Raw genomic sequence first — 14692 nt, forward strand, 5'->3', positions numbered from 1 at the left:
AAGCCAAATAAAGGAATGAACCTTCAAAAGACAATACATAAAATAAAATCCTGTAGATTTATTGAGAATAATTACAGTAATAATCTATTAAATTTTACATTAAGTATACATTTGTAGTACACAATATATTTACTGTGAATACATAAACAAAAAGTCTATATTAATTTAAGTCTACTAATTGCATACCGTACATTATAATAGTTTGAAATGTATACACACCTCATCAGTGTATCAATTTTAACGTTTTATTTAACATTTAAAATAAAATAAAATAAAATAAAACACTTTGTAAGAAAAGTTTGAACAGAGTTGCATCTTACAAACTCTTTCCCACACCCTAGTATTGTAGTTCAGAAGATGACTGTACCAATCACCGAAAACCAAGCAGCAGAATCATGCGTTTACTTACGTTCCCCCTCCCCTCAACACACACAAAATAAGTTAAACTATTTCTTGAAAAGTTCTCTGTCACCTTCATCTAAGAATATATTTAACGACACGAAGTAGGTATATTATACATTACTTTAGAATCTGAAGTGTGATTTAACTGCCATAAATTAAAACAGCATAATATGCACGCAAATTAGCTTAAATGAGTACCATACATATCACACGAAGCGAGCTACGCCAATAAAAAAAAAATAAATAAATAAATCACAGTCAATAAGAATTAATTTGATCTTCAGTCTATATTTTTAAATTGGTGTTATTTTGACGCTATGAATTTTGGGCTTCCTATACTAAATGTCTCTATGCCAAACTCTCTATATATACAACGTTTTTCGTCGAATCTGCAAATTGAGCAAGCCGCGCGCTAATGATGGGAGGCTGATGATAGTTCATCACATAGGAAGACACTTTGAAATGCTAGGTGAGTCACAACACTTTCTTCCTTTTTCTGGGATTCATCCTTACTTACGGTCAAATTTGGTACCGTCTATGTAGTACCTGTGTGCGGCGTACCTTGAAATCATCTCGGTTGATAGCCTCCAAACACAGTGGACTCCTAAAATAAAGCAATTGTAAAATTACTATTTGTAGCATGTGTGGCAAAATTTAAAAACAAAAGATATCTCAGAATCAAGGTTAAGTCAAACGAAGCGTTTTATGCGGTTTTTTTTTATCTTACCTCAGGCTATCCAAAATACTAAAACATTGTTTCCTATACTTTTGGAAGTTATATACTAAATATCTTAATAAATATCACTCAAATTTGGTACGCTGAATAAAGTTATAGTGTAGATATAGAATTGAAACTATGATCCAAACTTAAAATAATGATATTACAGAACACAATAAACTTAACTTAGGATGAAAATGGAAATTGTAGATGCATGAGTATTACTGAGCGAAGGAAGGAAAGTAACTCAGCTGGGTTACGAGTTTGACAGAGTTCATACACAGAAATCGTTCGGTGGTTTATATTTCCTGCTTCGACTTAAAAGATAAAGAAGATAAGCTCGCTTTAAAAAGAGTTAAAAAGAAAAAAACTTTTAAAAGATTTAATTTATTCTGAATTTTTGTTCAGTATTTGCAAATAAATAATGTAGAAAACCGACACAGAGCTTGCCCGCTGGACTCTTGCGCCCAAATCCCAACTCCGCTATATGCATGCCTGCCATAAAGTAATAGAGATAAAAACTTTTTTTAAAAAAGTGCAGATTAAGCCTAGCTTAATATTTACATTTTTTAAACGATACCTACAGTATGGCGCTAAATTCGTCGTACAAAAGCAGAGGAGTGTTTCCTGAGAGTAAAACAAACAAAAAAGTTCCAATAAACTTACGGCGAAAAGCCCATCGTTCACGTGTTATAGGCTGCCGAAAACATGAAAAAATCAATTCTAAAGGTCCATAGCTCCAAAACTATGGGACCTACCAAAGTCGGGTCAAGACTTCACTTAGGAACTAATATGTGCTCTATCCAAAAATACATGTTTTAGAATCCTAAGGTACTCACGCAACAATTTTTATGGAGGTTGTTGGAGAATACTTTATATCATAGGCCCGTAGTCAAACTCCCTCTATAAACATTGTTGTGGAAGCACGTGAGGATTCTGAAACACGCATTTTTGGATAGGGAACTTATTAGGTTCTAAGTGAAGTCTTGACCGGACCAAGGTAGGTCCCAAAGTTTTGGAGCTATGAACCTTTAAAGTTCATTTTTTCATGATTTCAGCAGCCTATAACACATAAACGATGGGATTTTCGCCCTATGTTTATTGGAACTTTTTTTTTTTTTTTTTACTCTCAGGAATCACCCCTCTGCTTTTGTACACCGAATTTAGCGCCATACTGTATAAATTAATAAGGTAGAAGTATATATGGTCCTTCTCACTATGCTCACTTATATATATATATATATATATATATATATATATATATATATATATATATATATATATATATATATATCTTAAAGGCTAGTGATAAATAACACCAGCCCTCTGCTCCTATACCACCCTGTGATACCGGAGCAGGACGTTTGGGAGCGAGACGTTTGGACGCAAAGCCGTATATCTAAATAGGTTAATCTACTTAAATGGGTTATATTGTACTTCAAAAATAGAAACCGGATGATTACGTACTAAAAGCCTTAAAAATAGGCATTAATATCACTAAAACTCAAAAAATAACTGCACAACCTAAAATTAAGAAGTTCGGAAAGGTTAAATTTGATCCACATTTTCTTTAAAATGCCATGGTAAACAGTCACTGAAAGCCTCAGTTGCAACAAATGCTTAATTTAGTTCTAATATTTTTTTGTATAATGCAAAAAAAGATGGGTCTAATTATTTTGTTTTTAGAATGATATATCCTAATTTCAGGAAAATCGGAGACAATGACCTGCAGAAATTTTTTTCAGCATGAATCTATATTGGGCTAAAATAAAATTTGCTGTAGGCATCCTACAGCACCCCAAAGTAAACTTCTGTGAAGTTATCTTTACAATATCTCTAACGTAAAGGATATTCATAACTTCATAGCAATTCATAACACTGCATTACTGCTTATTACTACGTACTTGCAACACAGATAATTGGAAAGAAAACAACAGTGAAATCTAATATACCTATTGAATAATTTACTTTGTCTTATGTTACAATTACCATGACATTAACATTCCATGACGGAATTATGGGCCAAATCCAGCATTATTCTGCAATGTCAACAGTTTCAAAATTCTGTACGGCGAATTCTTTCATCAGCTTGAATCTATTTTCTTCTTTCAGTTCAGTTGAATTTGAGTTTAACGTCCCGTGAACAGCGAGGCCATTCAAAACGTGAACCTACTGATTAACGTGGAATCCGAACCACGACGTGAGCTCTCGTCGGGAATTTTCTTCTTTTCTTGGGCGAATCGTCTTCTCGAAGCATTGCCTCGTGTCCTGCTTCTCTTTTTTCTTTCGAAATGCATCAATAAAGCGCCAAATCAACCAATGTCGTTTCTTTACGTTCGATATATTATAAAGAACAGAAGTTTGTTTATTTTGGGGTGTCATTGGCTACCTACAGTAAATTTTATTTGACACATTCTTTCTATTTAAATGTATAGTTAGTGCCTATTTCTATGAAAATTTATTAATATTATAGTGTCTCAACTTTCTATCAATACAATAGAGTCTCAACTATATGGTTTAATGGGCATATCGAATAATAATAATAAAACATTCAATAAATACTCACTTCCTGAACTACCCAATACATAGCATAAAGAACACCATTTTCATTCCAAAACCAGCTCGTATTCATCTTTTCTGATCTCTCGGAACAGGTCAGTACTTAATAAACATTTCTTGTGTTTTGTACCACGTGTTTTAATAATCTATTATAGAAAAAGAAAATGCAAAAAATTAATATATGTACAGTATTTTACAAATTTTAAGTCACTTCTTTATAGTAACTAAAAATTAATGAGAAACGTACATTGTTTTTAACTTAAATTAGATATCTGGTGCCTTCCATTTCAATTGAGGCAAAAATAAATAAATAAATAAATAAAAATAAAATTGTACCATCACCATCTCAGATATTATTCAAACTTTTTTAATAGAAACTAGACGTGTTTTAAGCGACCCGTATTTTTTTCGGAAAAAAAATTCCCACCAAGTAATGGGCCATCAAGGACGGGGAGTACAATTCATGAATTGTAGAAAACGTGGAAAATGGTCAAATTCGGAACCTCACAATTCAGCAATGGAGACATGTAGAGTTATAATTCTTGTTGTGGTATGCACATAGGGATATGAATAAACTATATTTTATTATAGTTTGGTTTGCATATGCGTATCTTTTTGTACATAAATTAACAAATGAACGTAAGTTTATGTGAAAAGTCGAAGTTTATGCTTTCTTCCGAGCACTTCCGGTTCGAATTTTAAATTCCGTTTTCAAGGTTGGTAAGACCTAGTTACCCACTTCCCCCCCCCCCCACAAAAAAAAGTATCGCTTCTGTGTGCAACAGTTTTATCGCAAAAAATTTAAGAAATTGTCAAATTTTCAAAAATCGTCATTTTCTCGAAAATATCATAATTTAAAATTCTTAAATTTTGTCAGATGGTTCAACTGTACATGAATAATAAACACCAAATAGCATTCTCGACCAATGCTTCATGAATGAACTACAGCCTTTTTAAGTTAGCGAACTTTCTTTAACTTCGAAGTCACAGTTGGCAAGAATGAAAACAATGAAAGTGTAAAAAAATGTTACCGCAAAGCATCGTGTAAAATTTCAAGATACAAATTCTATTTTACTGCATGTGGACTTCGCTTAAATTGGACTGTTATTCTGCAAAGGGAAGTTCAGAATGATCACTGGAGAAACGAGCAAATGTCCTTCTTTACGGGAGTGATATATTATTATGAAACAACTGACAGTTTTGCCGTAATAAGCGATGACAAAACACACGATTCGGCTCGTACTCATAGCCATGAATAAGATTCTAAAAATACTCGAAGAAAAGCGATAATATACGTTATAGAAAAAGGTTCGAACACGTGAGAATAAGTGTCTACAATTTCATAAACCGTTTCAGTGATTTCTGATGGTGCTGCATTCCACTTTAAAAATTGCTTTCAGATGTCCAAGATGCAGACAGGTCCGATAAAGCAGTGGCTTTTCAGTGAAACCGGCCGTGGTAAGGGCCTCTGCGACGTATTGGGGAGAGGGGGGATAAGAATGTGGCAACCCGGGAAAACGAAAAACAGATTCACAGTATTAAGCCTGCAGAAAAATTCGTGAGTATAGTGCAAGTACCAACTCCAGGTATTACTCTCGTCTTGTTGCCAAAAACCGAATTCGACAATTAAAAAAAAAAGAAAAAAAAAGTGGGAAAGTGTGCGACCGGTAACTGGTATTTACCGAAGTCATCTTTGGCTTTTATGGCAGTAACGGGTCATCATGGACTAACTTCATGCTTTCCCCAAAATCGAGCTTCTGCAATTCAAAGTGTAGATTTAAGAAATCTGCAAAAATGAACTTTTGTTACATGCATACATGATAACCAGTGATGGATAGCAGAAATATTATCAATAAATCATAAATTACATGAAATTGCAGTGTTCTTTGTGTTTCCAGGAGGCGCGGTAGCTCAGTGGTAGAGCGTTCACCTCCGGTGCTTAGGGTCCTTGGTTCGATCCCAGCTCGCGCCGTGTGGACTTTGTGGTGGACAAACACCGTGCTGGTGGGTTTTTCGAAGTTCTCCCGTTTCCTCCCACTTTCTTCATTCCACCATTTCACTCATTTCTCATAATCACTGTCTCCTTTAGCCTAACCGGCATAAACGTGGGACGTAAAACGCCCAAGATTTCATTTCATTTTTTTTTCTTTGTTTCCACATGGACCTTCAACAGGGTACACGTTTCCAGAAGAGAATAAGAGAAGAGAATATAAGTGTTTTGTGACTATCGACAACGTGCTACGAGTTGTGAGTGCACCAACACCTATTGGAGCATCTGCCATGGTGACATGCTATTAGCGAAGAAAAGACTAAGCAAGCAAATAATTACTTCAGAGTGGAAAAAATCAGTGAAACTTTGTATCCGAAAACCATTTTAAGTAAGTTTAAAATTTGTTTCGTAATCGTAATTTTCACCTCAGGATACATCGGTTTAAGAAAACGGAGTAGGGGGAGGCTCATCTTATTATTTCAGAGAGTCTTTTTGATCAAAATAATAAAAAGGAGCCAGGAAAAAACTTTTATTCTTTATTTAATGAATGTGAACCACAAACATCATCAAATTGTTGCACTTTCATTGTTTTCAGTGTTGCCAACGGTGATATTGAAGTTAATGAAACCTCGCTAACTTCAAGAGGTTGTAGTTCATTCGTGAAGCCTTGGTCGACAATGCTATTTGGTGTGTTTATTATTCATGTAAAGTTGAACAATTTGACAACATTTCAGGATTTTAAATTATGGTGATTTCGAGAAAGGTGATTTTTAAAAACTTGACGGTTTCTCGAATTTTTTGCGACAAAATGGTTGCACACACAAGCAATACATTTTTTTTTCGAGAAGCGGGTTACTAGGTCTTACCAACCGTAAAATAGAATTTTAAAATTCGAACCGGAAGTGCTCGAAAGAAAGCATAACCTTCGACTTTTCAGATAAACTTACGTTCATTTGTTAATTTATGTAGCAAAAGATACGCATGCGCAAACCAAACTATAATAAAATATATTTTATTTATATCCGTATGTACACTCATGTCCAAAATGATTGTCGCATATCTATAACTGTCTTCTTGTAAGAATATAATTTGATAATGATGTTGCAGGGTACTATAGATACTGATACTATATGTATAATCGGGAAATGTATACTCGTAGTAAATTTCAGAAGAAAAGAATTACAAACACGAAAATTAGAATGAGTAAAACAAAATGTTGCTAAATTGACAAGAAAGTTTTATTTTCGTTTTATTGTTCTTATTTACTGCTCTTTTGACATGAAATTTGCCACATACATCGTCCTTCCCGATTATACACACACTACATTATAAGAAATACCGGACGAATTCGTTATCAAATTATATTCCTAGAACAACATATTTATAGACATGCGACAATATTTTTTGTTATCAGTGTACATACCACAACAAGAATTATAACTATCTGTCTCCATAGCTGAATGGTGAGGCTACGAAGTTTACCATTTTCCACGTCCTCTAAAATTCGTAAATTGTACTTCCCGTTTTGATGGCCCATTACTTGGCGGGAAAATCTTTTCCGACAACAAAAAATACGGGACATTTAAAAAACATGTCTAGTTGCTATATAAAAAAGTTCCAACAATATCTGAGATGGTGATGCTACTTTTTTTTTTTTTTTTTTTTTTTTGCTGAGTTGAAATGAAAGGCGCAAACCATTATTTATGTTATTTATATGTAAGGCATAGTTGTATGGGATATAAAATTTTTACACTACCTTCGGTTACGTGCATATCCACCGTCGCTGACATGCCCGCTCCATACGGAAGCACATTAAGCTCATCCTGCTACGCCCCTGTGCTCACTCTGTTAATAATATTCGTGCTTTTCAGTGGCTATCTAGCACTGGTTGGTTCGTATTTTTCGCACTGTCGTTCTATCATTGCTTTTTTTTTTATGGTAATCTTTACTTGCAATTTTTTAATACATATATATTTGCGCCTGATTTACATAAGAGTTGTACTTCTGCACTTCTGATGCACAGAGTTAAGTTGTTCTAAAGGAGAATATACTTTCGGAAAGAAGAACAGGTTACAAATACAAAACATACCTAAAAAATACAAAAACTTACTCTTTTCTTTATCATAGCACTATCGTATTCTAGATTCCTCACCCAACTAAATGAGGATTTCACTTACGAAGTATCAATAACACTAAAACTGTATTCTGTAACCATAGCCGCCCGCTGCAGGGAGCACTTGCTTTAACAATGGATTTTCCTAATTAGTATTAAAATATGCTAAATTTTTTATTCACACACAACAGTTAGTAAAGTTAGCAGTGAGTTGTAATAATTGTATTTTATACATTAAATATTATGTGGTTCTAGGTATTTGTATCCGTGACTTTACTTGTATGTCGGTCCTTTTGCCCACTCCCCCCTGTAAAAAAATCCTGTGGGAGTTACTGTCTACATTTCCCTTTAAAATTCGCTTATACGAGAGCAACTAATTGTTAATAAAGATGAATATATTTATGATTACGCCAACCACACGATTAAATTAATCGAGAGCCGTAATTAGTAGACGCTACTTTAATTGGTTAGTGCATCGCGTACACGACAATGACAACTAGCATATCTGAGGATGTTTCATACTGTGACCAGAAAACTTTACTTCGAAATATCCCATACTGCAGCTAATTTAATATTATATAAGAATTTCGATACTCGAAAAGAAAGATCAATTGAGACGTGTTAATTTATCCTGAATAACTGAGTCCTGCAACCAAGGAAGAGGGGTTCAAATAACTAATTGTCTATAACAGCCCAAGTACCGGCAATAATTAAGTGCAATGAGCAATTACAAAGACGAGACGGCTATTTTTACCGCAAAACTGTACAGCTGTTATTCCTTTTGCTTAATGTAACCAAGTAAGTTGGTTAACACCTTTTGACAATTTTCTTGGTAACTAAAGGTTAGAAGGTATAGCGTCGTTGGCTTCCCGCACTTGGACCTGCTCGTCACTGGGGGTGTGATAAGAGGATAGCAAATCACCAGCCACCATCCACTGCGCTCAGCGAGCCACGAGTAACCAAGCTGGCAACTCCCCATAAACGTCACTACAACTTTTCACGGGAAAGCAACGATTATACCTTCCGTACCATAGTAATCCAGGAAAAGGCAAAGTGTAGTTTCACTGAGTACTGCTCGATTACTATTCGGCTACACGACTTCTAGCGTAGTTTTAACCGAAATTCGACTACCAGCAGCTAAGTTATCATTTAATTCTTACTCTGCACACGAAAAGAAAAAAAAAGTTCATATGGACCCGTGGTCAAACGTCTATAGTTACAGGCTGCCGAAAACGTGGGAAAAGGAAATTTAGAGGTCCAGAGTTCCACTACTGTGAGACCGATCCCAGTCGAGTCAACACATTACTTAAGAGCTACTACGTGCCCTATCCAAATATCAATATTTCAGAATCTTGTGGCACTTACACATTAAATTTTATAGAGCCAGTTGAGGAATACTCAGAAAAGTTGAAGTGCTCATAAACTGTCCATTGATACGCAAGCACCGCAGAATTCTGAAACATGGGCATTTGAATAGGGCACATACTAGTTCTTAAGTGATGTCTTCCTTGACTGCGCTCGGTCCCACACTGAAGCTATAGATTTTTAAAGTTTATTTTCTTATGTCTTCGACAGTCTATAGCTTCGGAAGTATGGACTTTTGACCACAGGTCCATATGAACTATTTCTTTGCTCTGATGTGACAAATCACCTCTGTAGGTTTGATGCTTTAAATTTTCTTACATCCTATATATATATATACCAGGGTTGGCTGGTTTAAACCAGCTGGTTTTTTCAAAAAAAAAACAACTGGTTTAAACCAAAAAAAAAAACGAAAAATGTTCGTAAAAGTGTAAGTGTTTGTAAAATCTTGATGAACAGACATTTGTGGGTTATCACGTTTCACTCCCATTATTCGTGTTATATTCAGACCTAAATTCCCCATGCATTACTCAAAAAGATTATACTACAAAAGCAACTTTTTTTTTAAGCTTATAAATGTTTGTAATTTTTTTGTAGTTGTTATTATTGTTATGTAATTGCAATCAAAGAAAAATACTAAATATTGTTTCGTTTCAATGTTTACTATTGACAAAATACTTCGAAATGCCGTACTTTGTGTGTGTGTGTGGGGGGGTCATACAGACCCCACGAGAGGCAGTTAGTGAAATAAGAAGTATTTCTGGTATCTATTTATGTATAAATGAGTCTGAGCCAAAGTGGACTCAAATAATTCGTATCTTTATTCACTTTTCTTATTGATATGCAAATTAAGTTGTTGTATTTCTTTAATTTCGATCAATAAAAGTCATTGTTAACTAACTTGAACTAAATTAGTTCTTCTGTACTCCGTAGTACTTTGAAATTGTCCATATGTATTTCTGTATAATAGTTTCACTTGTGCAGCTGTTTATCTTTTTGCTCTTCTGAAATTACTCTTGACAATTATATCAAGAAGCATGTAAAGATCAGTTCAACGTATTTTTATGAGGATTCCTTCGTGAGTGAGTCGGCAGACGTATCGCATTTGTGGCTAATTAGTCCGGGTTCCGAGTTCAAATGGAGGACAATTTCTCTCGGATGTAACTCGAGAAGCGGTTTTTATTCCGCATTAAGCTTATGTGACCCCTTTCAGCATAACCCGGTTGTTGCATAATAACATCAAGATGAAACAAACTTATTTCTGTCCATATATGATATGAATATATAGAGCAAATTATTTAAATCAAACAAACCTGGTTTAAACCAAAAAGAAACGTTTTTTTTTTGTTTCTTTTTTCAATAAAAACCATGGTTTTTGCCAACCCTGATATATACTAATATAAAGAAACGTGGAGAAAGTTATATTGTCTACTGTAACGGTTAGTGACATAACCAAGAAGGCAGAAATCTTCTAGAACACAGGCCCGTCTTCCCATTTAGCAGTAATAAAAACAGAAAACAACGTGCTCTGCGGGGCACTAACCCGTCTCCACTCGCTAACGCTCACTCGGCATTATTATGTGAATTAAATGTAAAACTTTGGTAAAGAAAGAAACCAATTATTACACTTCTAGCCAAAAAGTAGGCGACGACCAACTTCGGAATAAATAGTTGTTAGTGCGTTATTCCACTATCATCGTTTATGCGCGTAACCCCCGTCGATGACGCACCTGCTCCCTACGGGCGCACCCTTATCACTCGGGCTTTCGTGCTGTACTTCTGGCCTGACTCTGTTAGATAGCACTCGCGCTTTTCAGTGGCTACCTAGCACAAACTGGGGCTTAAGTTTAGAGTTGCCCCTCCAGTCTGTAGGTGCCCTTGGACTTTGCAACATACAAAAAACAGTGCTTAAAGTATTAAAAATTATTACATTTCACTTAACTTTAGTACTCCGTTGGCTTTACAAAAATTTAAAGGTTTTCTTCATTACTTTTGAGCATTCATTACGCCTGTTTGCCATATTTTACAACTACCATGCTGCTGAAACCTTCCGCGAATGCTTCCGCATCCGGCAAATAGTACTAACTTCCACATATCTTTTCTCGTATTAAACATAACTCTCATACCGAACTTAAATTCCTAAACATCAAATAAAAACTTCAAATTATCATTTCTTACCTCATTTCTCCTGTACATTTTCCTGATTGTTATAAAAAGCGGTGCAGATTGACATAAGGAGAGGTAAGTATAAGGACGGTATGGACGTACAACATAAAAATTACAGTGCATAAGGGTAAGTCACGCCCCAACTACGCATCGATAAGTAGGGCCCTTTGAAAAAATATAGTAGAGTAGGGTATGGTAAAGTAGAGTAAGATATAAATAAGTAGGGTAGGGTTTAGCTTAAGGTTAGGTAAGTTTTGATTCTTTTTCATAAAATTATTAATGTGTAATTTCTCCTTTCTGAGTGAGAGTATCTGCTGGAGCGGGCGTTGTAAATTAACCCGTGCATAAATCACAAACCAGTTTGGGGTTGAGGGGCAACTCTAAACTTAAGCCGTTAACAGAAATACAAAGCTCTACCCTAACCTGAAAATGGAAGAAATTTGTCAAATGTTATAAATATATAAATAAATAAAAACTTACTTGTTTCAAATGTTAGCTTCTTTCTTTCTTTCTTCATCACTATTAACAGTGTTTTTCTCGCCTCCGACTTAAATGTAGTCTTAGTAGGCTCCAAATGCTAAATTCGTTATGTGATCTCTATTGAACATTTTGACTTGTTACTATTTTCTTCAATGGAAGGAATATTTCAAGCAATTTATTTGTATTCATCTTCACAAATGAATGATGCACCAGTATCTAACACTCATTTGTTTTCAAAACTCGCTGGTTCAAATCAGCGTTGCCAGACTGACAGTTCGGAATTATTCCAAAACCTGATCGAAATTATGCTAGATGCGGTCAAATTATGCTAGATCATCATAATTACTATATCAGGAGTTTTAAAAGAAAAAAGAACGAAGTTGAGATACGATAACGTAACTTAAAATACGCAGAGCTCAAGAATGTGTGGATAGAACTCAATACTTCACGCACCAAAGCTTCAACTCAACTAAACTAGTGCAGTCGTTGCCAGACTCAATGGCGTATATATCGTATAAATGAATGCAAAGTGTTTGTTTACATATTTGGAAAGAAAATTACCTAGCAGCATAAACGGAGTTGGGAATTGTCTGCTGGGGGGGGAGCAAATTTTTGGTCGGTCCCTGACCTTTCATTTCAGGAAAAAAGGTGGTCATGAAGTCAGAAATAAAGATGGTGAAATTATCAAAAAGTTGGCAGGGGATAATGGCCCCCATAGCTCCGACCATGCCTCGCAGTTAAAGAATTAGTAAACCGTGGGTTAAGCCACAAAAAAAAAAAAAAAAAAGCCCAAAGCCATTTTTAACTTACTTCGGAAAATAAGACTGCCTGTATGGTTTACCGACTATATGAATCGATGAAAGAGGATACATTTCTGCCGTTCTTTTTCTTCCCACGACCAACTTGTTTCTCATCTTCAGGTTTTACGGCTTTTTGATAAACTTGCTGAAATTATGCTAGATTTGGGTAGGATGCTAAAAGCAAGATGCTAGATCCCAAGAAATGCAAATTATGCTAGATCTAGCATCATTATGCTAGATCTGGCAATGCTGGTTCATATACTTTCCCCCTGGCGCTGCATATAGAATGACGTGTAAGGCTGCGCCTCCATTGCTTCCGAATGCGATTGCGAATGAGAATCAAGTTGCAATGTCTCTTTCAACCCTTCAATGTGAAATATTTTTGCTTCAAAATTCGTACCTTAAAATCTTGAGAGCACGAAGAAGACGAATGCGGATAAATGACATATTTTGCACATTCAAAGGATGAATGGCATTTCCTTTGTGTGCAAAATAGACTGAATGTCGCTCCCTTTATTATTATGCTTTCGTGGTAACCGCTACTATTTTCACTTTAAAATAAATTAACTAAATAAAATTAGAGATTACAGAATCAATCTACTTTCTAAGTAACTTTTCTCCATGGGTAAAAGGAACCCGTTTTTGCTATTTCAAACATATTTGTCAATAATTACATATATTCCTAAAATCATTATTTAAGGAACAGAAAGGAAAAATAAATTGAATAAAAAGTTGGAGTTCATGTATTGATTAAATCTTCATATTTTAAAGACAAAACAAAGAAAAATATACATACCTTCCACGCCAAGTTCCTTGCTTACATCTGCCCATAATTAGTTCACGACGTGTCGTTTGTGATAATCTGGATAAGCTTGGTTCCACAATGCAATTTTATCAAAAGCACAGGCCTATGTTTAGCAGAAGGGGTCCAGCTCTTTTCTCCAAAAAATTTTACAATTTTGGTAATTTCTGCTCACATTCGGTTAGTTTGGGGCAGGGTTGGTTAGTTTAAGTTAGTTTAGGTTACGTTAGGTTAGTTTAGTTTATGTTATATTAGTGTAGGAGTCTCGCATAATTTTCCAAAAAATTATAGAATTTCGCTTATTTCTACTAATATTACGTTAGTTTAGGTTAGTTCAAGTTAGCTTACGTTTGTTTATGTTAGGTTAGGTTAGATTTGGTTGCGTTATGTTACGTCTAAGTACTTGTATCACTCATTTCTCCTGTAAATTTTGCGTTTTTACGTGCTTCTGGACCCCTTGTACTAAACATACCCCAAAGCACAATTTATTAAACCATGAACATCTACTTCTATCTTAATTTTTATTTATTTATTTTTTATTTTATTTTATCTCCGCACCTTGCAACGTCGTCTGCTTTCACGCAAAACAAACTTTATTTCTTTCGTAGCGCTCAATTCCTCTGCAGACAAATCTCCTTCGCACGTATTCGGACGAACAATCCCAACAGGTTGGGATCATTCGTATCTTTTCGTCGGTTTTTTTCACAATTTGCTGGTCGGAACTAGTCGAGGCCTCTCCAATTTATTTACACGTGCTGGGAAATTCGCATTCGCAATCGCATTCGGAAGTAATAGAGGCGCGGCCTAAAAGACATCCACATTTAGTTCGGATTCCACGTTAATCAGTAGGTCAACGCCTCGCTGCTAAAAGGGACGTTAACTCAATATCAACTCAACAATATATATATATATATATATATATATATATATATATATATATATATATATATATATATATATATATATATATATATATATATATATATATATATATATATATATCAGGGGCGTCATTTCAGATTTTGCTTGAGGGGGGCAAGAGCACCACCAACATAAGACTTTCTCGTATTGTACTAGTACATTAGTAGACAATCGATTAAAGCGTATGTATTCCTCAAAATCTTGAGGGGGGGAATTTCCCCCTCCTGCCCCTTTTAAATGACGCCCCTTATATATATATATACAGGGTGTCTCAAAAGTCCCCTACCACCCCTATTAAAATCCAAATGGATGTACTTTCAGCGAATTTGATCTGGTAGGTGAACTTGAGGGTTAGGGGGACACTTTTTAGCGTAGGTCA

General features: G+C 35.1%; 1 long non-coding RNA gene across 1 annotated transcript; it reads right to left on the reverse strand.

Moving 5' to 3' along the window:
• Nucleotides 1–216: 216 nt before the first annotated feature.
• Nucleotides 217–12002, reverse strand: LOC145670650 (uncharacterized). The gene is made up of 3 exons (XR_014128371.1): nucleotides 11791–12002; nucleotides 3687–3825; nucleotides 217–1006 (listed from the first exon to the last, which is right to left on the reverse strand). It is a non-coding gene; the product is annotated as an uncharacterized LOC145670650 (long non-coding RNA).
• Nucleotides 12003–14692: the final 2690 nt, after the last annotated feature.

The sequence above is a fragment of the Thermobia domestica genome, chromosome 14, assembly GCF_964235325.1.
Source record: "Thermobia domestica chromosome 14, izTheDome1.hap1.1, whole genome shotgun sequence".
NCBI classification, from domain to species: Eukaryota; Metazoa; Arthropoda; class Insecta; order Zygentoma; family Lepismatidae; genus Thermobia; species Thermobia domestica.